General features: G+C 36.9%; 1 long non-coding RNA gene across 1 annotated transcript in view; it reads right to left on the bottom strand.

Moving 5' to 3' along the window:
• Positions 1-27,776, bottom strand: part of LOC133243546 (uncharacterized) — a 56,127-nt gene that overhangs the window by 11,159 nt on the left and 17,192 nt on the right. The window lies entirely within an intron of this gene.

Here is a 27,776-nt window from a genome sequence, read left to right as displayed (position 1 = left end):
GTAGGTCCTTGTTGGTCATTCATTTTAAATATAGCCGTGTGTACCTGTCCATTCCAAACTCCCTAACTGTCCCTCCCCCTCCCCATGCTTCCCCACTACTCTGGCAACCATAAATTCGTTTTCTAAGTCTGTGAGTGGAGACAACTTTTTTTAAGCCTCATGAACCAATCTCTGCTAGTTCTAAATTTTTCTTCTGAAACTTCCTCACCTCTCTCAGCCTTTATAGAATTGAAGAGAGTTAGGGCTCTGCCTTGGATTTAGGCTTTGCCTTAAGGGAATGTTGTGGCTGGTTTTCTCTTCTATCCAGACCACTCAGACTTTCTCCATTAGCAGGATGTTTAGGGCAGTGCTTTTGATTTACTTCAGGAAACTTTGCTCAGCTAACTATTTGGTGCAAGAAGTCTAGCTTTCAGCCTATCTCAGCTTTTGACCTGCCTTTCTCACTAAACTCAATGATTTCTAGCTTTTCATTTAAAGTCAGAGATGTGCGACTCTTCATTTGAACATTTAGAGGTCACTGTAGGGTTATTAATTGGCCTAATTTCATTAATGTTGTGTCTTAGGGAATAAGGAGGCCTGAGGATAGAGACTTGGGACTGGTAGATAGAGAAGTCAGAACACACACATTTATTAAGTTTGCCATCTTATATAGGTGCAATTTGTGGCACCCCAATACAATAGTAACATCAAATATCAGTGATAACAGACCACCTTAACAATGAAATGAAAAGGTTTGAAAATTCTGAAAAATACCAAAACGTGACTCAGAGACATGAAATGAGCAAATGCTGTTGGAAAAATGGCACCTATAGAGGCTCAACACAAGGTTGCTACAAAACTTCAATTTGTAAAAATCACAATATCCCCAAAGACAACAAAATGAAGTATGCTTGTATATGTGATCTAGTTTGCCTTATATCTTTCAGTATTCCTTTACAGACTCTGTTCCATTGTGAGTACTCCACATGTTTTCCCGCAGAATTGTAGATTTTGGGGTGTAGTTTTTGTACATTGTTTTCTTATACATAGCATTTTACCAGTAACCTCTAGACTGATATTTTAACAGTTCTCTAGTTTGCTATACCATAACTGCAAATATTTTCCTCTATTAAATAGAATAATTAGCATGACAAGCTGAAGACTTCTTTCTCGTGGAGTAATCATTCATATTTTTATCTCTTTGGGGAGTTTTAGAAATTTCAAAATTGGCACCACTATCACTTTAAATTGTGAAATTCTACATTTGTCTTGTCACTGCCCTCCTCCAAGTACCCTTCAAGAAATTGAAATTCCACCAACCTTTCATCAAAACAGACCAAGATATACAAACGATTCTCTCGATTTCTATATTTTTTAACTTATGAAAAACACATTCATAACGTTTTTCCTATTATGATTTTTCCACAAAGAAATTATTTATAAATCCAAGGTATGTGATGGTCATGACTCAAAAAAGATAGGCATAATCCTTTCCTACTACTATTGTTACGTGGAAAACTACTACTGAGAGAGCTGGGATAAGAATAAAGGTGAACGTGTGTGCTCTATATTGGTCATCTGGCTTCAAAGTGCCCGTAACAGATTAGACTTAGTACCTATGAAACAACTAAATGAGGACCTTCATTTGTTTGTATTTTCTCAGTTTGTAATCATCTTTTATATAATTGACATCACCATCCAAAAAAAAAAGCAAACAGGCTTAAAAATATTTTTTAAAGATAGCCAAATGTAGATATTAAACCTGAAAAGGATTAAGTGAAAATTATCTTGTAAGTATAACATCAGAAGAGAAAAGCAAGTGAGAGTAGGTTTAAAAAAAAAGAGAGAGAGAGGGATGTATCGCTGTTTCATCAGTGTAAACAAGAAAAATCTCAGAAAGAGTGTTAAATGTGTTTGGGGCTCCCAAAAAAATCACCTAAAGTGGCTGAGGCTGGGCATCTCATGTTTGGAAAGTTCTAGGGGATTTTGATCCTCTAGATTAGATAGCTACAACGAAAGCCTGACGTGCTGAACTTAACGGCGATTCACCCTGAGGCATCGTCTTTAAAGATCTCAAGATGTCTGAAAAGGGAGAAGATAATTTAGGACTGAAATTCTTAGGGAGTCACACTATTTAAATGTTAGGAAGCCTGCTGAGTCTTATAGCTGTTGGGTGAGGCTGCATCCTCTGTTTTTGAGACTGATAGGATTTTCCTGAAGAACTTCAGAAGATCATATGGAAGAAGGATGGTTGGTGTCTACAAATAATGGTCTTTTGGAATAACTGTCCAGACATACTTTCATTACACAGGAGAAAAAGGAAATCCCAGGTCATGCTGCACCTCCAAGTTTTCTTACTTGATTTCTTGGAGAAATACTGAAGATAATAAACTTAATCACTTCCAGAGGTATCATTCACAAAACGTCATTACTTTTAAAATCTGTGAAAAAAATGTTTATAAGATTTATAAAAACTTATTTAAAGGAAATTTGCATCATCCCAGATAATTACTATTTCTTTGAGTTATTTTATGATAAATAAAAATATCAAAATATAACTTAAAATATTTCCTCTGGCCTAATTATTCATGCTCATGCTCAGTTGTGTCCAATTCTTTGCAACCCCATGGGATTTTCCAGGCAAGAATACTGGAGTGGGTAGCTACTTCCTCCTCCAGGGGATCTTCTGGGACTAGGGATCGAACCCAACGTCTCCTGTGACTCCTCCACTGGCAGGCAGATTCTTTACCACTGCACCACCTGGGAAACCCAGCCTAATTATGGGTAGTTGCTTTTCCCACATAATAAATGAAAATGGGATTTCAGTAGTAGATTTTGCATTTAAAATTTTTCCCTGGGAAAATCAGTATGGCAAGCCATTCAAATAATGACTATACTGCATACAGGAAGAAAATAGGAAGATCCCCTGGAGAAGGGAATGGTTGGTTACCCACTCCAGTACTCTTGCCTGAAGAATTCCATGGACAGAGGAGCATGGTGGGCTACAGTCCATGGGTTGCAAAGAGTCAGACACGACTGAGCGATTAACACTTTCTCTCTTTCATATGTATATACAAGCACAAACAAGGGTGGGCCCAGGTTGGGTGGATCCTAAAGTTTATCCAACATGATGGCATTATTTTACAAAAAGAAAACAAAATTATGTAATTATAAATATGTTCAAAAATATATATATATGCTATCCTATGCTATGCTAAGTCACTTCGGTCGTGTCCGACTCTGTGTAACCCCACAGACGGCAGCCACCAGGCTCCCCCGTCCCTGGGATTCTCCAGGCAAGAACATTCAAATGGGTTGCCATTTCCTTCTCCAATGCATGAAAGTGAAAAGTGAAAGCGAAGTCGTTCAGTCGTGTCCAACTCTTAGCGACCCCATGGACTGCAGCCTACCAGGCTCCTCCATCCATGGGATTTTCCAGGCAAGAGTACTGGAGTGGGGTGCCATTGCCTTCTCCAATATATTAGTAAAAAGAGAACCGGCAACAAGTAGCTGGATCCTTAAAAATTCTGATTTATTTCCTTTGAGGTCTCTTTAGACAATTTTATAGAAATACTTATAGATAAATGCTATCTGTACAAACTGGTTTACAGAAAATACCACACCTGCATGCACTTCTAGAAACCAGGGACTTGTGCAAGAGAGACCCTGAAGCATAAGCTCCATATTACTTTCATAGAAGACCTGTCATTGGGTATATATAGTGTGGGTAGGCAGTGTGTAGAGCTTAGTTGTGCAAAAAATACAATTATTTTAATTTTTTTCTATTACCCACTTAATTTTCATTTAAGATACTCATTTTACTGGAATAGTAGAAACTTGTTATCAGTCACTTGGCGATTTATCTCTTTTCTTAGAGATTTGACTGAAGTTCCCAAGGACTTAAAAGATACACAGGAATTAGAACAGACTTGTGGTTATGGCCACTGAAGACCCAACATATGTGCTTGACAAGTCAACAGCAGATTTGTACTGGTTATTCTGTATTGTGAGAATCACTCTATTGTTTTCTTCCCACTCCTACTAAACTTTTCAGATATTTAGTATAGGGAAAATCAAGAAAATGAAGAAATGTTCCTCATTCTTATGATTTTTTTCCCCATTTTCATCAATGCTTAACATGTCCTCTACCTAAGGGCTTTAGTGTGAGGTGTCTTCATCCAGAATAAACTTGAATTCTCTTTTCTGCTGTCTCACTCCTCCCTTGAAGCAATGAACTTAGGCATTTGAGTGTGGTAGGTAGGGGGAGAGAGTGGTATGGGAAGTAGAGTATAATTATCAGGGAAATAATCAGTTAAATTTTAATAAATAACCTAACTGTATGTATTCCAACATACAAAAGATGCAATAAATGCCATTGATTTTTAAAATTTTTATCACTTGATTACATACATTCATGTATGCAATACGTTACTGATTTTTTCTGTATCACAACCAAAGTTTGAGTATTAAGTAACTTCAAATGGAGACTATAAAGATCCTACTGCATCAGTTTTGGCCCGCAGCAGTGAATGTATCATATTACTCCATTGGTATATACTGAGAACCTATCCCATGACACACAATGTTCCAGGTGATGGGAGTGTAGTGGTTTGCAAATAAAAAGTCTCTCTCCTAAAAAAGCTTAGATTTCATTGGAAAGGAAGACAATAAATAAGTATACATTTTTTATAATGTCAGCTACAGGCGGGGGGGTAGTTAGGGAAAGCCTATTTTCAGGAGCTCTGAAAAATCTTAAGGGAGTATGTCATGTGACTGTCCAGGGGAAGTACCCTGCTAGAGGCAACAAGCGGTGAAGGCATGATGAAGAAGATAAAGGTACCGGGAAGATGGCGCACAGGCAAGAGTGACAGAGATGGACTGGAGAGGTCCAGGAGCCAGCTCATGCAACCAGGGGCAGCGTTATAGGCTGGATAAGAGCTTGGATTGTATTTTCAATAATTTGATGGCCTTTGAGAGTTTTCCTTTCTATATTTATTGCTTAGCTTTGTTTCTTTTAACCAGAGTATCAAGTTTTTTTTGTAAACAGTGCAGTATCACTACTTTTAGGACTGACAGCTTAATTTCAAGGCATACATATTGAAGTATAACCAGGTCTCATTTGCATTCTAAATTTAATCAAAATAGGATAAAATAAAAGTAGAGTTTATAATTTTATTCTTAAGGCTAGCAGTTTATAGCACATGAATTTGGTCACAAACATGTTTTTAGCTTGGAATATGCTGTGCTCTATATCAAGCAAATAAGCAATTTTTCCTGCTTTTAATCACATTGCCTGACAGGTGACAGACACATTCTATAAAAAATGTAATTAAAAACCCTTCCAAAACTTTTTTTTTTTAAAGAAGAAACTTTCAAGTCAGTGTAGTCACTGCTGGTGTCATAGATAAGTGTTTATGAAGATATTTCAAATGGAAACTGCAAATTCAACAATGCAGAGGTTTTCCAAGTTAAATAACTCAACTAGAGAGACAATCAGAATATCAGATAAACTTTTTTTGCACGATTAAGTTGTGTTGTTCAAAAAATGATAAATATGTCACAACTTACTCCTCTAACTGGCCACTGGAAATCAGTTTTATATCATCTATATTAAGCATATCAGTTAACCTCTTGGACTGTGTCCTAAGGAAATGATCTGAGATATGGAGAAAGATCTAGGTTCAAAGAAGTTTATTCTAGTATAACAAAATTTGAAAAAAATGTAAATACCGACACTGAGGCAATAATCAATACCTTGTACCATTTCTTATAAAGAAGTAGTACTGTGATAGTGAACATTTAATAATATTCAACACCCTAAATATGAAATGAAAGAATGAAATTTTCTCTAAATGTGTATGTGTGCGTATTTCCATTCTGGTATAACAAGCTGTCAAGTGTGATTCCTCAAGTTTGTCTTTTAATTTGACAAATCCAACATTTGCTTTTTCCAATTATATTGTTATTATTCTTAATTTTAGAAATACAAACACTATTCGTTGATTTACTTTACTTGGGGTCTTTGGGGGTACTTCTTGTATTATTTTTTTTCTACATGTATTTCATTTTACTTTAAAACTTAAAAAGCTGAGTAAGGACTTCCTGTTTCTGTTAAAACAAAATGTACTATTGGTTCTGTCTTTCCCTCTACACTTGTTACCAGTTTTATTTGAAAGTACCTAATCTTTTTCTCAGTTGTCCAGTCAGATTATATTGAAGATATGAGTACCACACCAGTCTATGGAACTATTGTTTTACTTCTGTCACTTAATTTCAATCTTATTTTATCTTCTTCTCTGTATTTAAATTAAAAGGAATGACCAAACATTAGTTTCTGAAATTATCACTACACTTAATCACTGATAAATTTATAATTTCATGATATGTCAGATTATACTTATAATTTTATTTACTGCATAAATAAAAGTTACCCATTTTTTAGATGGTTTGCATGTTCTTGGTAGTAAAATGTATGACAAGAAAAAATATGATAAATTATCTTTTCTTTTCTCTAAAATGAATAGTAAACTGAAAATTCAATCTCTGTGTGAATTGTAAACTTGTTATTGCCAAATTTGCCTACATCAATGTCTTATGTTCTGTTATTAAATCTTGGAATCGTAAAATAGAAGACTAAAAGGTTATAAAGCTAGTTGAGCATTCCTATGAAAAGTGTAATAAATAAAACAGAGCAATGAGCCAAATTGACATCATTACATCTGTTTCATGATATGGGCAGTACTTCATAGAAAGAAGCACCATAAAGCAGATGCAAGATCTCAGCTCTGTCGATAACTGTAACATAAACAGTAAGCTATAATTAGGCCTGGAGAAGGCAATGGCACCCCACTCCAGTACTCTTGCCTGGAAAATCCTATGGACAGAAGAGCCTGGTAGGCTGCAGTCCATGGGGTCGCTAAGAGTCAGATACAACTGAGCAACTTCACTTTCACTTTTCACTTTCATGCATTGGAGAAGGAAATGGCAACCCACTCCAGTGTTCTTGCCTGGAGAATCCAGGGACGGGGGAGCCTGGTGGGCTGCCGTCTATGGGGTCGCACAGAGTTGGACACAATTGAAGTGACTTAGCAGCATAATTAGGCCTCTTCATGAGAGAGAAGTAGAAGAGATTCTTCATGGCATTATATTTTCTATGAAATGTATACTTTTGATTTTCCAGCAACTGCCTAAACAAAAATGAAAGGTAGTATGGGTTATAATGGTTAATAGAGTAGCCTTTGGAGCCTATCTTTTAAGTTTAAATTGTGTATCTCCCACTCACTATCTGTTTATCTGTAAAATAGGAATGATAATAATATTAGCTTCATAGAATTTTCTCAACCTTACATGAATTACTAATGTGTGTGAAATCACCTAGAACTACAGCTGACAATTATGAAGTGTTCTTCATATCAATATCAGTATCAGTTCAGTCACTCAGTCGTGTCCGACTCTTTTCGAATCCATAGACTGCAGCAAGCCACGCCTCCCTGTCCATTACCAACTCCTGGAATTTACTCAAACTCATGTCCATTGAGTCGATGATGCCATCTAAATGTCTAATACTCTGTCATCCCGTTCTCCTCCTGCCTTCGATCTTTGCCAGCATCAGTTCAGTTCAGTTCAGTCGCTCAGTAGTGTCCGACTCTCTGCAACCCCATGAATCGCAGCACGCCAGGCCTCCCTGTCGAATCACCAACTCCCAGAGTTCACTCAGACTCACGTCCATCAAGTCAGTGATGCCATCCAGCCATCTCATCCTCTGTCGTCCCCTTCTCCTCCTGCCCCCAATCCCTCCCAGCATCAGAATATTTTCTAATGAGTCAACTCTTTGCATGAGGTGGCCAAAGTACTGGAGTTTCAGCTTTAGCATCATTCCTTCCAAAGAAATCCCAGGACTGATCTCCTATAGAATGGACTGGTTGGATCTCCTTGCAGTCCAAGGGACTCTCAAGGGTCTTCTCCAACACCACAGTTCAAAAGCATCAATTCTTCTGTGCTCAGCTTTCTTTATAGTCCAACTCTCACATTCATACATGACTACTGGAAAAACAATAGCCTTGACCAGACGGACCTTTGTTGGCAAAGTAATGTCACTGCTTTTTAATATGCTGTCTAGGTTAGTCATAACTTTCCTTCCAAGGAGTAAGCGTCTTTTAATTTTATGGCTGCAGTCACCATATGCAGTGATTTTGGAGCCCCCAAAAATAGTCTGCCACTGTTTCCCCATCTATATGCCATGAAGTGATGAGACCAGATGCCATGATCCTGATTTTCTGAATGTTGAGTTTTAAGCCAACGTTTTCACGCTCCTCTTTCACTTTCATCAAAAGGCTCTTTAGTTCTTCTTCACTTTCTGCCATAAGAGTGGTATCATCTGCATATCTGAGGTTATTCATATTTCTCCCAGCAATCTTGAATCCAGCTTGTGCTTCCTCCAGCCCAGCGTTTCTCATGATGTACTCTGCATATAAGTTAAATAAGCAGGGTGACAATACACAGACTTGAAGTACTCCTTTCAAAATTTGGAACCACTCTGTTGTTCCATGTCCAGTTCTAATGTTGCTTCCTGACCTGCATACAGATTTCACAGGAGGCAGGTCAGGTGGTCTGGTATTTCCATCTCTTTCAGAATTTTCCACAGTTTATTGTGATCCACACTGTCAAAGGCTTTGACATAGTCAATAAAGCAGAAGTATATGTTTTTCTGGAACTCTCCTGCATTTTTGATGATCCAGTGGATGTTGAAAAATTGATCTCTGATTCCTCTGCCTTTTCTAAAACCAGCTTGAACATCTAGAATTTCACAGTTTACGACTTGTTGAAGCCTGGCTTGGAGAATTTTGAGCATTACTTTGCTAGCATGTGAGATGACTGCAATTGTGTGGTAGTTTGAGCATTCTTTGGCATTGCCTTTCTTGGGGATTGGAATGAAAACTGACCTTTCCCAGTCCTGTGGCCACTGCTGAGTTTTCCAAATTTGCTAGCATATTGAATGCAGCACTTTCATAGCATCATCTTTTAGAATTTTAAATAGCTCAGCTGGAATTCCATCACCTCCACTAGCTTTGTTCGTAGTGATACTTCCTAAGACCCACTTGACTTCACATTCCGGGATGTCTGGCTCTAGGTGAGTGATCACACCATTGTGATTATCTGGGTCATGAAGATGTTTTTTGTACAGTTCTTCTGTGTATTCTTGCCACCTCTTCTTAATATCTTCTGCTTCTGTTAGGTCCATACCATTTCTGTCCTTTATCGAGCCCATCTTTGCATGAAATGTTCCCTTGATATCTCTAATTTTCTTGAAGAGATCTCTAGTCTTTCCCATTCTATTGTTTTCCTCTATTTGCACTGATCACTGAGGAAGGCTTTCTTATCTCTCCTTGCTATTCTTTGGAACTCTGCATTCAAATGGGTATAGCTTTCCTTTTCTCCTTTGCTTTTCTCTTCTCTTCTGTTCACAGCTATTAGTAAGGCCTGCTCAGACAACCATTTTGCATTTTGCATTTCTTTTTCTTGAGGATGGTCTTGATCCCTGTCTCCTATACAATGTCATTAACCTCTGTCCATAGTTCATCAGTCACTCTGTCTATCAGATCTAGTTCCTTAAATATATTTCTCACTTCCACTGTATAAGTGTAAGAGATTTGATTTTGGTCATACCTGAATGGTCAAGTGGTTTTCCCTACTTTATTCAATTTAAGTCTGAATTTGGCAATAAGGAGTTCATGATCTGAGCCAGTCAGCTCCCGGTCTTGGTTTTGCTGACTGCAGAGAGCTTCTCCATCTTTGGCTGCAAGAATATGATCAGTCTGATTTCAGTGTTGACCATCTGGTGATGTCCATGTGTAGAATCATCTCTTGCTTTGTTGGAAGAGAGTGTTTGCTATAACCAGTGTGTTCTCTTGGAAAACTCTATTAGCCTTTGCCCTGCTTCATTCGTTGTTCACATATTTGCTATTATTATTATAATCCCGCTTTTTGTTACCCATTCATTTCCTCATGCTTTGGAAGCATTATCTAGGGCTCCTGGTATGCTGGTGAACTTTCAGAAAACAAATCAAACAAATTGAAACCAAAACCAAACAAACACCTGTAACCAGCCTTTAGAAAATTTTACTGACATTCAAAAATTATTCTAATTCAAAAAGCCTCTAAGCAAAAGACTATCTTTTGTTTTGTTTTAAAACCTTAATTTTGTGTAAATCTCATCAGAACAAAGGTGAAAGAATATAGATTTGGCTAAACTATAAAAATGCTAAAATGTTTGGTCTCCTTTTCCATTCATCATCTAAAAGTATATTATGTCATGATGCACCTTGATTCAATGCCCTTGAATCTTATCCAGTTCTTTTGCATAATCTAAGTTTAATTTACCAGAGATTATTTTACTAAAAGCATAACTACAACTGATAAATGATTCTACTTTGTGTTTTTAATGGTTCTTGAACCACAGTGTGAATTCACCACAAATGTGAAATAATTTATTTTATCTCATAAAATGCCAAACAAACAGACGATTTATTTAGAGAGCTTTAATCAAAAAAAAAAAAAAAAAGCCTCCTAAAAAAGATATAATGTTCTTTTCATCTAACACAATGGAAAAGGAACATCTGTCACATCAACTGGTCTTTTAAACTCTATATTTTATGCATCCCTATGGAGTCTTCATTCTGGTGTCTGAAGTTTCCTGAAATTTAATATGTATATTGAAATATAATTTACTCAAACTTAGTAAAATCAGATACCGTTTTAACTACTTTAGTTGTGTTTTGTAATATATGCTTCTGGTTAACTCTAATTATAAAAGTAATGTGAAAACATGGTAATATTTTTGAACACTGAAGGCACTATGTGGAAAAAATAACCCCAAGCTGAAAATCACCTGTCACAGGAAGCAACACATTGTTAGTAAATTTGCTTCTAAATTATTGATCTATCTATCAGTCTATCTCCCTATTTATCCATATAGCTATCTCATGACCTTGGGTTCCTAACATACTTATATACTTATTTTTCTCACTTTTCTATAATTTAACATAATTCTATGAACAAGGATGCTGTGAAAGTGCTGCACTCAATATGCCAGAAAATTTGGAAAACTCAGCAGTGGCCACAGGACTGCGAAAGGTCAGTTTTCATTCCAATCCCCAACAAAGGCAATGCCAAAGAATGCTCAAACTACCACACAGTTGCACTCATCTCACACGTTAGTAAAGTAATGCTCAAAATTCTCCAAGCCAGGCTTCAGCAATACGTGAACCGTGAACTTCCAGATGTTCAAGCTGGTTTTTGAAAAGGCAGAGGAACCAGAGATCAGATTGCCAACATCCGCTGTATCACTGAAAAAACAAGACAGTTCCAGAAAAACATCTATTTCTGCTTTATTGACTATACCAAAGCCTTTGTGTGGATCACAATAAACTGTGGAAAATTCTGAAAGAGATGGGCATACCAGACCACCTGACCTGCCTCTTGAGAAACCTATATGCAGGTCAGGAAGCAACAGTTAGAACTGGACATGGAACAACAGACTGGTTCCAAATAGGAAAAGCAGTATGTCAGGGCTGTATATTGTCACCCTGCTTATTTAATTTATATGCAGAGTACGTCATGAGAAACACTGGACTGGAAGAAACACAAGCTGGAATCAACATTGCTGGGAGAAATATCAATAACCTCAGATATGCAGATGACACCACCCTTATGGCAGAAAGTGAAGAGGAACTCAAAAGCCTCTTGATGAAAGTGAAAGTGGAGAGTGAAAAAGTTGGCTTAAAGCTCAACATTCAGAAAACGAAGATCATGGCATCCGGTCCCATCACTTCATGGGAAATAGATGGGGAAACAGTGGAAACAGTGTCAGACTTTATTTTTCTGGGCTCCAAAAATCACTGCAGATGGTGACTGCAGCCATGAAATTAAAAGATGCTTACTCCTTGGAAGAAAAGTTATGACTAACCTAGATAGCATATTCAAAAGCAGAAACATTACTTTGCCAACAAAGGTCTGTCTAGTCAAGGCTATGGTTTTTCCAGTGGTCATGTATGGATGTGAGAGTTGGACTGTGAAGAAGGCTGAGCCCCAAAGAATTGATGCTTTTGAACTGTGGTGTTGGAGAAGACTCCTGAGAGTCCCTTGGACTGCAAGGAGATCCAACCAGTCCATTCTGAAGGAGATCAGCCTGGGATTTCTTTGGAAGGAATGATGCTAAAGCTGAAACTCCAGTACTTTGGCCACCTCATGTGAAGAGTTGACTCACTGGAAAAGACTCTGATGCTGGGAGGGATTGGGGGCAGGAGGAGAAGGGGACGACAGAGGATGAGATGGCTGGATGGCATCACTGACTCAATGGACATGACTCTGAGTGAACTCCAGGAGTTGGTGATGGACAGGGAGGCCTGGCGTGCTGCAATTCATGGGGTCGCAAAGAGTCAGACACTACTGAGTGACTGAACTGAACTGAAAGGAACTGAACTATGAACATTTCTGTGACATTGTTTGTTTTTAGAAAACTTCCTTGTAAAGATTCCATGATCGTGATCCATCTAGATTTTACTGGGACTCCAATCTTGTGTGACTTTACATATTTCCTTGACCATCTCCTTCTTTCACTCTCCTGGCTCGTGGCCAAGCCACTCCAGATCATTCACGTGCTTTTTGAACATGGATGAAATAATTCATTGTGAAGAGCAGAATCCAGCTTCAAGGGTGCTCACCAAATTGGAGGGGGATTATCCACACTGAGGTGGACTTTAGTCAGTAAGAAATAAGAAACAGAAGAGAGCAGGATAGATAAGTATCCCACCTTTCTTTCTTCTGTGGACCACTCCCAGGACCTCTACCCTTTCAGAAGGGTCTTACATGCTAAGTAAGCATGCCTCCAGAAGACATCTTCTGTCTCTTTGTGGCTTATCTGAAGCAGTAGCAAACACAGCAATGCATTACTTGACGTTGCTTTGGATTTCAACTCACTTCCTTTTATCCTTCACCCGCACTACACTGGGCTGACACTTACTAAGTGAAATTTTAGCAACTTAATCCTTGCTTCAGTTTTCACTCTCTTAAGAAAATAGATTTTCCTTAGTTTATTTAAACATTTTCATTTCTTAGAGAAGCAATTTCCACTATCTTGCTATTATAAATAGTATAATGGTCATTTTGTGCATGTCTTTGACTTCATTTCTAAGTATTTCACAGGATTGATGAGACATGCTTTTGTTAAAGCTCTTAAAAATTCATTTAAAATGTATTTTCAGCAAGGTTATGCTTGTGTATGTGTGTATATGTGCACGTTCAGTTGTGGCTGACTCTTTGTGACCCCATGGACTGTAGCCCACCAGGCTCCTCTGTCCATGGAATTTTCCAGGCAAGAATACTGGAGCGGGTTGCAGTTTCCTACTCAAGGTGATCTTCCTGACCCAGGTATCAAACCCACATCTCTTGCATCTCTGCATTGGTTCAGTTCAGTTCAGTTCAGTCGCTCAGTCATGTCTGACTATTTGCGACCCCATGGATTGCAGCACGCCAGGCCTCCCTGTCCATCACCAACTCCCGGAGTTCACTCAAACTCACGTCCATCAAATCGGTGATGCCATCCAGCCATCTCATCCCCTGTCGTCCCCTTCTCCTTCTACATTGGTAGGCAGATTCTTTACCACTACACCACCTGGTACGTCCTATGCTTATATATACCCCTACAAAAAAGTGAAAAGAAAACTTTTTAATCCAGTGATCCTAAATGGAATTTTTAAAAAATATGTGAGATTACTGAGATTGAATTTTTTTCATATATTTACTGCTCATCCACATTCTTTTATAAACTGTCAGTTCATGTCCCAATTATTTACATGAAATCAAGTTTCTGTTGTTTTGTAAGTATTCTTTAATAAAGATAGCATCCTTTAGTCATTTTTTAAAAATATATTTTATGTGTCTATATTTGCTCTCTATTTTACTAATTTTTTAAAATACATTGACAATATTTACCATTCTGTATGGCATCACCGACTCAATGGACATGAGTTTGAGTAAACTCTTGGAGTTGGTGATAGACAGAGAGGCCTGATGTGCTGTAGACCATGGTGTCACAAGGAGTCGGACACCACTGAGTGACTGAACTGAATTGAACTGAATATGTCATTAGCAAAAAGAAAAAAACATAAAGCAAAAATTGTGCATTAAAATCATATATAATGTAACAACAGTTGTTTAAGAAAGCATTCCAATATCAAATGGCAAAGTTTATCAATGCAAAACTGCAATTACTTTTGTACCGACCTAATAGTATCCTCGTCCTAGAAAAGACCATTTTATCCAGAAAAACTTCTTGAACTTCATTCTGAGAACAAAATTACTAACAGCCAGTTGCGTTCATGAGCTTGTAGACAGAAAAGCACATATCCCAGGTGTTCCCAATAAAGTTCTTTAAAATAATTATCTTGATAATTGACCCAGAGCACAATCTGGCTTTGATATTTGTGGTCTCTCAGTTTAATCCTCCTGCTGTTTCCTTGAGATCTGCTTACTTCTGGTGTTAGTTTCAGCGCTCCTGAATCTGTTTTTTAATAGGAACCATCAGCTTTCTATCTACCAATAACTCGCATCTAAAACTAGGATATTTTCTTAACTGATGATTTTGTTATGGTTTATATATAAAATATATATATTTATAAGTAATATATGATTTCCCTGGTGGCTCAGATGGTAAAGCGTCCACCTACAATGGGGGAGACCTGGGTTTGATCCCTGGGTTGGGAAGATCCCCTAGAGAAGGAAATGGCAACCCACTTCAGTACTCTTGCCTGGAAAATTCCATGGACAGTAGAGCCTGGTAGGCTATAGTCCATGGGGTCAGAAAGAGTTGAACATGACTGAGTGACTTCACTTTCACTTTTCACTTTCAAATAATATATAATATGTAAAAAAAAAAAATCTTATGTGTGTGTATATAGACAGAAAGAGAGAGAGAGAATAAATTTATTATGAGGAATTAGCTCATATGATTCTGGAGTTTAAGAACTTCCATGATCTTCGATGTACAAAGTGAAGACTTGGGGAAACCGGAAGTATAATTCAGTCTGAGTCTTCAGGCTCAGAACCAGGGGAACAGATGGTATAAATCCCAATACAAGAGCCGGAGAAGATGAGATGAGATGTCCAAGTTTAACCATTAAGGTAATGCAATGGGGAAAAATGTAACAGCTTAATTCCTCCTTCCTCTACCTTTTATGTTCTAGTGAGGCCCTCATCGGATTGGATGATGCCCATTCACATTGGACAGAGCAATGACTTTAGTGACTCTTCCAATTCAAATGCTAATCTCATTCAGAAACAGTGTCACAGACATTCCAGGAATTATATGTAATCTGGGCACCCTGTGGCCAGTCAAGTTGACCAGTTAAAAGTTAACCAACACAAGCCTGACATGAGTCTCATAGAGTATAAAGTTGTATAGAAGTTTTCATGAAGTTCATATCCAATTTTTATACAAAAATATTACCAACATTTGGTTATTCTTATGAATGGAGTGTATTTTTCATTATATTTCTAGTTGCTTTTGAGAATACATAGAATTTTTCATAACATTTACCTATTTTTACTCTCAACAATAAAATGCATTTTAAGCTGATAATTGTTTCAAACAATTTTCTGAGATTTTATACAGATAGTATCCTTTACAAATAAAGGTAATTTTCTTTGTTACTTTCCAATAGCTATATCTCATTCTGTTTCCCCACATTATTCAATATACCAAGCCTGGCTGAGCAATTCCAAGAAACATGGTAGTAACACCACTTTTGTCAAATTTCACAAATGTACATTCACTGTTTTGTAATACAGATAATACGAAGATATTCATTGCTGTGTTAAGGAAGGATCGTTATGTTTTCCATTCATTTTTAAGTAAATATTTCCTTTTCAAATGCCTTTTTGGTGCATTTTTTAGTTTTTATATTTTCAAGACTTGCCCTACTACCTTGAACCCCTATGCATATTGAGTTTGTCAACTATAGTCTGATTATTTTCCAACCTTCTACAAATTTTAGAATGTGATGTTATGCTCGAAAAAAATAACATTAGGGCCACTATTTATAATATATTAATCTGTTTATTGGCCAGTATGCTCAAAAGGAAGCTTCCTTTGTGGCTCAGAAGGTAAAGAATCTGCCTGCAATGTGGGAGACCTGGGTTCAATCCCTGGGTTGAGAAGATCCCCTGGAAAAAAGGAATGGCTACCCACTTCAGTAATATTGCCTGGAGAATTCCACAGACAGAGAAGCCTGGCAAGCTTCTCTGAGTCCCACAACTACATAGCCCATGCTCCCTTACCAATTAGTGACAAACTGAATTCTGTTATCTGTCAATGGGAGCCAGAAGCAGAATATTTGTGGATAAGTGGAGAGTGGAAGCCAGATTCTAGGGCATTTCTCCCACCTCTCAGATTGCCATCTTGCTGTGTCTGCATCTCCTTGTTGTAACTTCTAGCAACTCTCCTCCTTGCTAAGTTCCAGTTCCTATTAGAAGGCTCTTAACTCCTGTTCCTTTGTGCCACTGTTTCCTATCCTCACCCTTCTAGCACTAGGTTTAGTAATGGTAAAATGTGAACAGTGATAGTAATCCTCGGCTAATAGCCAAATTGCCTCACAGTCCCTTGTTCTCCCTTTCAGTTCTTCTAGCATATTCTGAACATTATATTACCAATATTAAATTTCCTCTATTGAACTCCATAGCTTAAATTCTCTCTATGCCTGGTCCCTAACGGATACATACACATTTTTTAAATTAAAATTATTACTTAATAATTAGCTACAGAGGAGACGGAGCAGAAATCATTCAAAGTCATCATTATAAGAAACAATTAAAATGTAAGTTGAAAATAAAGACATTAACATTTCCTTTTGATACTTTTTATATCTAATAATTCCATCTTCCAGCTAAAAAAAGCACTTTGATATCTAGTAAATGAAATAACTTTATAAAAAAGGAGATTCACAAGTTCATATATAGATTCACGTACCTTAATTCTCAGCCTAGATGTATAAAGTGGATTGCATCATATATACCACAAAATCATTGAGCTTCATTTATTTTAGATAATCTATAATTAGTGGTCACAGAAGAAGAATTTAATGAGGTTATGATAACTAGAAAAGCTTTCCCACTTTAAAAGTATATTTTCATCAAAGTCCTCAGGATATATAAGGAAACACAGAAGCATGATATGATGAACATAAAGTAATTTTCAACTGCATTGTTTTTGTACTTTCTAATATATGAATTTATATGTTTAAAATACTTGTCTTAAATTAGTCATGTGAATTCTTAAAGCTCATTTTCATATTCTATTGGGAAGGCAGACTGAAATTAACAAAGGCAAGCATATTTTACAATGACATTCATTTGCTAATACTTTCAGAAGAATGGAAGGAAATTAATATGTTAGAATACATAATGAATTGGAGTATCAGCATTGATCTAAGTGAACTCATTTTATTACTTTTCTTGTTTCTGTTTCAGTGAAAGATTACAAATAATTTGGTTTCATATCCCTTTATTTGTTGAAGTAGGTTTATTTTGAATCTCTACTTTCCTTAAAATGTTAGGCTTTTATCTTTATCTAAATAATCAAAGACTTCTGCTAATATATCCAACTTGTCTAGGACTAAAGCTCATTAAAATTAATTAAAATTATTCTAACAACTTACTTCATAAAACCTCTAAGTTGCAGTAATTCCATGAGTTAGTTTATTTTTTTAAAAAAACTCACTTTTATAGACAAGTTCAATTTTGAGAGAATGTGAATTCATGATATTGTATATTATAATAAGAAACTCAGTATCAAGGATTACAATGGTCAGTAAATTTTTAAATGAAATCAGCATGTAAGTTTTCATAATGGATAAAAGGAAATAAAATTTGAATTGTTTCATAAATGTATATGATAATTACTTTTAAAATTTTAAGATCATCACAGAAAAGAAACAATAGCTGCATCTCCTTGATGCATTATTTTTTTGATAGTTTTTCAAAAAAATATATATATTTGTTTACTTTCATCTCTTTTTAAAATTTATACATGTCATTTATGCCCTTGACTTTTATTGAAATCATTTAGGGATTCTATTCAAAAATAAAGTGTGTAGTAGTGGAGGGAAACCTAAGAATGATGTCATTTTTCCTTGGGACCAGAAGCCCAGGACCAGATGGCTTCACAGCTGAATTCTACCAAAAATTTAGAGAAGAGCTAACACCTATCCTACTCAAACTCTTCCAGAAAATTGCAGAGGAAGGTAAACTTCCAAACACATTCTGTGAGGCTACCATCACCCTAATCCCAAAACCAGACAAAGATGCCACAAAAAAAGAAAACTACAGGCCAATATCACTGATGAACATAGATGCAAAAATCCTTAACAAAATTCTAGCAAACAGAATCCAACAACACATTAAAAAGATCATACATCATGACTTCAGGCTATACTACAAAGCTACAGTCATCAAGACAGTATGGTACTGGCACAAAGACAGAAATATAGATCAGTTGAACAAAATAAAAAGCCCAGAGATAAATCCACGAACCTATGGACACCTTATCTTTGACAAAAGAGGCAAGAATATACAATGGAGAAAATACAATCCTTTTAACAAGTGGTGCTGGGAAAACTGGTCAACCACTTGTAAAAGAATGAAATTAAAACACTTTCTAACACCATACACAAAAATAAACTCAAAATGGATTAAAGGTCTAAACGTGAGACCAGAAACTATAAAACTCCTAGAAGAAAACATAGGCAAAACACTCTCCCAACATAAGTCACAGCAGGATCCTCTACGACCCTCCTCCCAGAGTAATGGAAATAAAAGCAAAAATAAACAAATGGGACTTAATTAAATTTAAAAGCATTTGCACAATGAAGGAAACCATAAGCAAGGTGAAACGACAGCCTTCAGAATGGGAGAAAATAATAGCAAATGAAGCAACTGATAAAGAATTAATCTCAAAAACATACAAGCAACTCCTGCAGCTCAATTCCAGAAAAACAAATGACCCAATCAAAAAATGGGCCAAAGAACTAAACAGACATTTCTCCAAAGAAGACATACAGATGGCTAACAAACACATGAAAAGATGCTCAACATCACTCATTATCAGAGAAATGCAAATTAAAACCACAATAAGGTACCATCTCACATCGGTCAGAATGGCTGCTATCCAAAAGTGTACAAACAATAAATTTGGAGAGGGTGTGGAGAAAAGGGAACCCTCTTACACTGTTGGTAGGAATGCAAACTACTATAGCCACTATGGAGAACAGTGTGGAGATTCCTTAAAAACCTGGAAATAAAACTGCCTTATGACCCAGCAATCCCACTACTGGGCATACACACTGAGGAAACCAGAATTGAAAGAGACATGGGTACCCCAATGTTCATAGCAGCACTGTTTATAATAATCAGGATATGGAAGCAACCTAGATGTCCATCAGCAGATGAATGGATAAGAAAACAGTGGTATATATACACAATGGAGTATTACTCAGCCATTAAAAAGAACACATTTGAATCAGTTCTAATGAGATGGATGAAACTGGAGCCTATTATACAGATTGAAGTTAGCCAGAAAGAAAAACACCAATACAGTATAATAACACATATATATGGAATTTAGAAAGATGGCAACGATAACCCTGTATGTGAGACAGCAAAAGAGACACAGATGTATAGAACAGTCTTTTGGACCCTGTGGGAGAGCGCGAGGGTGGGATGATTTGGGAAAATGGCATTGAAACATGTATAATATCACATGTGAAACGGCTCACCAGTCCAGGTTTGATGCATGAGACAGGGTGCTTGGGGCTGGTGACTGGGATGACCCAGAGGGATGGGATGGGGAGGGAAGCGGGAGGGGTGTTCAAGATGGGAAATACATGTACACCCGTGGTGAATTCATGTCAATGTATGGCAAAACCACTACAATATTGTAAAGTAATTAGCCTCCAATTAAGATAAATTTATTTTTAAAAATCCCCTACAAAAACAAGACCCCTACATATGTTTTCTACAAGAGACCCACCTCAAAACAGGGGACACATACAGACTGAAAGTGAAGGGCTGGAAAAAGATTTTCCATGCAAATAGAGACCAAAAGAAAGCAGGAGTAGCAATACTCATATCAGATAAAATAGACTTTAAAACAAAGGCTGCGAAAAGAGACAAAGAAGGTCACTACATAATGATCAAAAGATCAATCCAAGAAGAAGATATAACAATTATATATGCACCCAACATAGGAGCACTGCAATATGTAAAACAAATGCTAACAAGTATGAAAGGGAAATTAACAATAACACAATAATAGTGGGAGACTTTAATACCCTACTCACACCTATGGATAGATCAACTAAACAGAAAATTAACAAAGAAACACAAACTTTAAATGATACAATAAACCAGTTAGACCTAATTGATATCTATAGGACATTTCATTCCAAAAAAATGAATTTCACCTTTTTCTCAAGCACACACGGAACCTTCTCCAGGATAGATCACATCCTGGGCCATAAATCTAGCCTTGGTAAATTCAAAAAAATTGAAATCATTCCAAGCATCTTTTCTGACCACAATGCAGTAAGATTAGATCTCAATTACAGGAGAAAAACTATTAAAAATTCCAACATATGGAGGCTGAACAACACACTGCTGAATAACCAACAAATCACAGAAGAAATTAAAAGAAATCAAAATTTGCATAGAAACGAATGAAAATGAAAACACAACAACCCAAAACCTGTGGGACACTGTAAAAGCAGTCCTAAGGGGAAAGTTCATAGCAATACAGGCATACCTCAAGAAACAAGAAAAAAATCAAATAAATAACCTAACTCTACACCTAAAGCAACTAGAAAAGGAAGAAATGAAGAACTCCAGGGTTAGTAGAAAGAAAGAAATCTTTAAAATGAGGGCAGAAATAAATGCAAAAGAAACAAAAGAGACCATAGCAAAAATCAACAAAGCCAAAAGCTGGTTCTTTGAAAGGATAAATAAAATTGACAAACCATTAGCCAGACTCATCAAGAAACAAAGGGAGAAAAATCAAATCAATAAAATTAGAAATGAAAATGGAGAGATCACAACAGACAACACAGAAATACAAAGGATCATAAGAGACTACTATCAGCAATTATATGCCAATAAAATGGACAACGTGGAAAAAATGTACCAATTCTTAGAAAAGTACAACTTTCCAAAACTGGACCAGGAAGAAATAGAAAATCTTAACACACCCATCACAAGTATGGAAATTGAAACTGTAATTAGAAATCTTCCAGCAAACAAAAGCCCAGGTCCAGACGGCTTCACAGCTGAATTCTACCAAAAATTTAGAGAAGAGCTAACACCTATCCTACTCACTCTTCCAGAAAATTGCAGAGGAAGGTAAACTTCCAAACACATTCTGTGAGGCCACCATCACCCTAATACCAAAACCTGACAAAGATGCCACAAAAAAAGAAAACTACAGGCCAATATCACTGATGAACATAGATGCAAAAATCCTTAACAAAATTCTAGCAAACAGAATCCAACAACACATTAAAAAGATCATACACCATGACCAAGTGGGCTTTATCCCAGGGATGCAAGGATTCTTCAATATCCACAAATAAATCAATGTAATACACCACATTAACAAATTGAAAAATAAAAACCATATGATTATCTCAATAGATGCAGAGAAAGCCTTTGACAAAATTCAACATCCATTTAGGATAAGAACTCTCCAGAAAGCAGGAATAGAAGGAACATACCTCAACATAATAAAAGCTATATATGACAAACCCACAGCAAACATTATCCTCAATGGTGAAAAACTGAAAGCATTTCCTTTAAAGTCAGGAACAAGACAAGGGTGCACACTCTCACCATTACTATTCAACAGAGTTTTGGAAGTTTTGGCTACAGCAATCAGAGCAGAAGAAGAAATAAAAGGAATCCAAATTGGAAAAGAAGAAGTAAAACTCTCACTGTTTGCAGATGACATGGTCCTCAACATAGAAAACCCTAAAGAATCCACCAGAAAATTACTAGAATTAATCAATGAATATAGCAAAGTTGCAGGATATAAAATAAATACACAGAAATCCCTTGCATTCCTATACACTAATAATGAGAAAATAGAGAAATTAAGGAAACAATTCCATTCACCATTGCAACTAAAAAGAATAAAATACTTAGGAATATATCTACCTACAGAAACTAAAGACCTATATATAGAAAACTATAAAACACTGGTGAAAGAAATCAAAGAGGACACTAATAGATGGAGAAATATACCATGTTCATGGATTGGAAGAATCAATATAGTGAAAATGAGTATACTACCCAAAACAATTTATAGATTCAATGCAATCCCTATCAAGCTACCAACGATATTCTTCACAGAGCTAGAAAAATAATTTCACTGTATGGAAATACAAAAGACCTCGAATAGCCAAAGCAATCTTGAGAAAGAAAAATGGAACTGGAGGAATCAAGCTGCCTGACTTCAGGCTCTACTACAAAGCCACAGTCATCAAGACAGTAGGGTACTGGCACAAAGACAGAAATATAGATCAATGGAACAAAATAGAAAGCCCAGAGATAAATCCACGCACATATGGACACCTTATCTTTGACAAAGGAGGCAAGAATATACAATGGATTAAAGACAATCTCTTTAACAAGTGGTGCTGGGAAAACTGGTCAACCACTTGTAAAAGAATAAAACTAAAACACTTTCTAACATCATACACAAAAATAAACTCAAAATGGATTAAAGGTCTAAACATAAGACCAGAAACTATAAAACTCCTAGAGGAGAACATAGGCAAAACACTCTCCGACATACATCACAGCAGGATCTTCTATGACCCACCTCCCAGAATATTGGAAATAAAAGCAAAAATAAACAAATGGGACCTAATTAAACTTAAAAGCTTTTGCACAACAAAGGAAACTATAAGCACGGTGAAAAGACAACCTTCAGAATGGGAGAAAATAATAGCAAATGAAGCAGCTGACAAACAACTAATCTCAAAAATATACAAGCAACTCCTACAGCTCAATTTCAGAAAAGTAAATGACCCAATCAAAAAATGGGCCAAAGAACTAAATAGATATTTCTCCAAAGAAGACTTACAGATGGCTAACAAACACATGAAAAGATGCTCAACATCACTCATTATCAGAGAAACGCAAGTCAAAACCACTATGAGGTACCATTTCACGCCAGTCAGAATGGCTATGATCCAAAAGTCTACAAGCAATAAATGCTGGAGAGGGTGTGGAGAAAAGGGAACCCTCTTACACTGTTGGTGGGAATGCAAACTAGTACAGCCACTATGGAGAACAGTGTGGAGATTCCTTAAAAAACTGGAAATAGATCTGCCTTATGACCCAGCAATCCCACTATTGGGCATACACACTGAGGAAACCAAAATTGAAAGAGACACGTGTACCCCAATGTTCATCGCAGCACTGTTTATAATAGCCAGGACATGGAAGCAACCTAGATGTCAATCAGCAGATGAATGGATAAGAAAGCTGTGGTACATATACACAATGGAGTATTACTCAGCCATTAAAAAGAATACATTTGAATCTGTTCTAATGAGGTGGATGAAACAGGAGCCTATTATACAGAGTGAAGTAAGCCAGAAAGAAAAACACCAATACAGTATACTAATGCATATATATGGAATTTAGAAAGATGGTAACAATAACCCTGTATACGAGACAGTAGAAGAGACACTGATGTATAGAACAGTCTTTTGGACTCTGTGGGAGAGGGCGAGGGTGGGATGATTTGGGAGAATGGCATTGAAACATGTATAATATCATATATGAAATGAGTCGCCAGTCCAGGTTCGATGCACGATACTGGATGCTTGGGGCTGATGCACTGGGATGTCGATGGTATGGGGAGGGAGGAGGGAGGAGGGTTCAGGATGGGGAACACATGTATACCTGTGGTGGATTCATTTTGATGTATGGCAAAACCAATACAATATTGTAAAGTTAAAAAATAAAATAAAAATTAAAAATCCCCTAAAATTGACTGTAATGGTAGATTGCGTAATCCAGAACATTACTTAGTCCAATAAGTATAACTAAACGATATGGACCAGAAAAAAAATATAGTCAGAAGGCTAACAAAATAATGAGGAAATAGAGAGTCAATATCGTGGAGAAGACAGAAATCTAAATAAGTGAAAGCAGTACTTGCAATACTACATGCTATCTTTCATTGGCAGCCGAAAGGCCAATAATGCCTATGACAGCCTCAGAGGCTAAGTGATCAAAAGATGAATTCTAGGAGAGGCAGGATCAAAATGGCAAAGTAGGAAGATCCCAATCTCATCTCCCCCCACCAACATATCAAAACTACAGGTACATATAGAGCAACCCTCTGAAAACAGCCTGAGGACTAGACGAATGGCTCTTTACAACCAAGGTTATAAAGAAAGTACCACAAAGAGCCTGGAAGGAGAGGAGAACGATCTAATCGGGATACACACCTCTGGTAGTTGAACCAGAAGAGGAGGAGGATGTCACAGGCGAAATCCTTCTTAAAGAGTGAGGGATTTGAGCTCCATATGGGGCAGCCCAGCCCTGGGGTTCAAAACTGGGAAGATAAGTCCCTTGGCTGGTTTTAAAACCAGTAGAGCTTACTGGAGGGCTGTAGAAAATTGAGATTCTGCATGTGCACAGACCTGCTTGCTCTCAGTCCCAGTGTGGAAACAGCAGATTGAAAACTGCCTAATGCTCCAGTTGGCCTACCTGAACCACCCCCGAATGCCCCCTAGCCTGCACCAAGCTCCTGCTCCAGACCATCCTGCTCCAGCAGTCCTCCTGACCAAGTCAGAGACTGCCATCTGTGCAGGGGAGAAATGGAGCTAGTTTAGACTGGTGGCTCCAGCTCCTAGGGTCCAGGTCCAACTCCAACCAAGGCAGAGACCACCATTGAACCAGGGAGCTAGCTCAGATTTGAAGCTCTAGTCCCTTGGGTCCTGGCCCCAGCTTCATCAGGGTGGTACCTGCCATTGAGCCTGGGAGAAAGAACCACTCACATCTGGCCCAGGCTCTGGCCCCTCCAACTCCAGTCTTACAACCCATCAAGGTGGCAGCTGCCAGTGCATACCAGGAAAACATGTAACCAGTGCTGACTTCATATTCAGCTTTCCCACCAAATCCACTGCAGACACCAAGACTACATAGGGATGCTTCCACACAAGGATACTCTATCAAGACAATTAGATAAAGAATGTTTCACCTAATTTCATACAGAGACAGTCAGTTCTAAGAGTAAAGTGTATAGCAATACAAGTCTATTTCAAGAAACAAGAAAAATGTCACATAAACAACATAACTTCCATCTAGAGGAATTACATAAAGAACAAAGCCTAAAAGTCAGCAGAAGGAGGGAAATAATAAAGATCAGAGAGGAAGTAAGTAAAATAGAGATAAAAAACAACAGGTAAGATCAATGAAACCAAGAGTTGACTTTTTGAGGCAATAAACAAAATTGATAAATCTTTAGCCAAACTCATGAAGCAAAAAAGAGCAAATAAACGAAAAAGAAGTTACAACTTGTATTACAGAAATACAAAACATCATAAGAGAATACTATGAACGATTATGAACCAACAAATAGGACAACCTAGAAAAAATGGACAAATTCTTAGAAACATACAATCTTCCAAGAATGAATCAGAAGGAAACAGAAATTCTGAACAGACCACTTACTGGTATTGAAATTGAATCATTAATCAAAAAACTCCCAACAAACAAAAGTCCAGGACCAGACAGCTTTACAGGGAAATTCTACCAAACATTTAAAGAAGAGTAAACACCTATCCTTCTCAAACTTTCCAAAAAATCAAAGAAGGGAACACTTTCAAACTCATTCTATGAGACCAACATTCCCTTGATACCAAAAACACACAAAGACACCACACACACACACACAAAAGAAAGAAAATAGCAAGCCAATATCTCTGGTGAACACAGATGCAAAAATACTTTAAAAAATGAATTTAATAATACATAAAAAAGAGCATACATCATGATAAAGTGGGATTTAGTTCAGGGTTCAATATTTTCAAATCAATCAACATGATATGCCACATTAACAAAATAAAGTATAAGAATCACGTGATCATCTCAATAGATTGCAAAAAAGCATCTGACAAAATTCAACATCCATTTATGATTAAAAACACTCAAAAAGTGGGTATAGCAGGAACATAATAAAGGCCATTTATGACAAACCCAAAGCTAACATCACAGTCAGTTGTAACTGAAAGTTTTTTCTCTAGGATCCGGAATGAGAAAAGAATGCTCACATTTCCTACCACTATTCAATGTAGTACTGGAAGACCTAGCCACAGTAAATCAGCAAAGATAAAGAAATAAAAGGCATCCAAATTGGAAGGAAAGAAGTAAAACTGAAACTGTTTGATAGTGACATGATACTATACATAGAAATCTCTAATATATAATATTTATATTTAGTATGCTTCTCTGAATTGACAGATCAAACAAGTAAAACATGTATAAAATACAGGACATTTTAACAGTTTTAAATTTAATGTACAGAATATATATAGAACATTTCATCCAGTAAATTCATAACACACATTTTTTTTTCAGGCACACAGGGAACATCTAAAATCACTGACCATATACTAGACCATAGAACAACTTTAAGGGAATTCCAAAGAATTTAAATAATGTAATATTATCACAATGTCTTCCCTAGTGGCTCAGAGGATAAAGAGTTTGCCTGCAATGCAAGAGACCCTGGTTTGATCTCTGCATTGGGAAGATCCCCTGGAGAAGGGAATGGCAACCCACTCCAGTACTCTTATCTGGGAAATTTCATGGACAGAGGAGCCTGGCAGGCCCCAATCCATGGGGTTGCAAAGAGTTGGACACGACTGAGCAACTAATAAACACACTCAATCACAATATAATTAAATAAAAATATCAATAATGAATAAATAAATCAAAACTTCCAGGGAGTTAGGGAAAGAAGCATGATGGAGTATTATATATTAGAGCAGTATGCATGCATGCATGCATGCTACGTCACTTCAGTTTTGTCTGACTCTTTATGACCCTATGGACTGTAGCCTACCAGGCTCCTCTGTCCATGGGATTCTCCAGGCAAGAATACTGGAGTGAGTAACCCTTCCTTTCCCCAGGGGATCTTCCTGACCCAGGGATCGAACCCACGTCTCTTATGTCTCCTGCATTGGCAGGAGGGCTCTTGACCACTAGTGACACCTGGAAAGCCCATTAAAGTAGTATATAAGAGTTAACTAGGAGTATGGGATTAACAGATACAAACTACTATACATAAAATAGGGAAGTAACAAGGAGTTACTATATAGCACAGGTAACTGTATTCAATATCTTATAATGATCTACAAAGGAAAATAATCTGAAAAAAATACATATAACTGAATCACTTTTCTGTACTCTTGAAGCTAACACAATATTGTCAATCAACTATAATTCAATTTTTAAAAAATCATGGGGCAGAAAGAATACCATTTAAAAACAAGATAAAAACAAAACAAAAAGCATAAGGATACATACATATATACATACATTAAGACATAAAGATTCAAAAGAATTATTGCCAAGGTTAGGTATCAAGTTTCTTTCACATATGAACTATAAAATGTGGGATCCTTTCAAGTTACCTTGTACAAGGACTACTAAAGACTTTCGGTCTAGTTGCACTGAAC

This window comes from Bos javanicus, chromosome X (assembly GCF_032452875.1).
Source record: "Bos javanicus breed banteng chromosome X, ARS-OSU_banteng_1.0, whole genome shotgun sequence".
Taxonomy (NCBI): Eukaryota; Metazoa; Chordata; class Mammalia; order Artiodactyla; family Bovidae; genus Bos; species Bos javanicus.
This window is presented reverse-complemented; position numbering and strand designations above follow the sequence as displayed.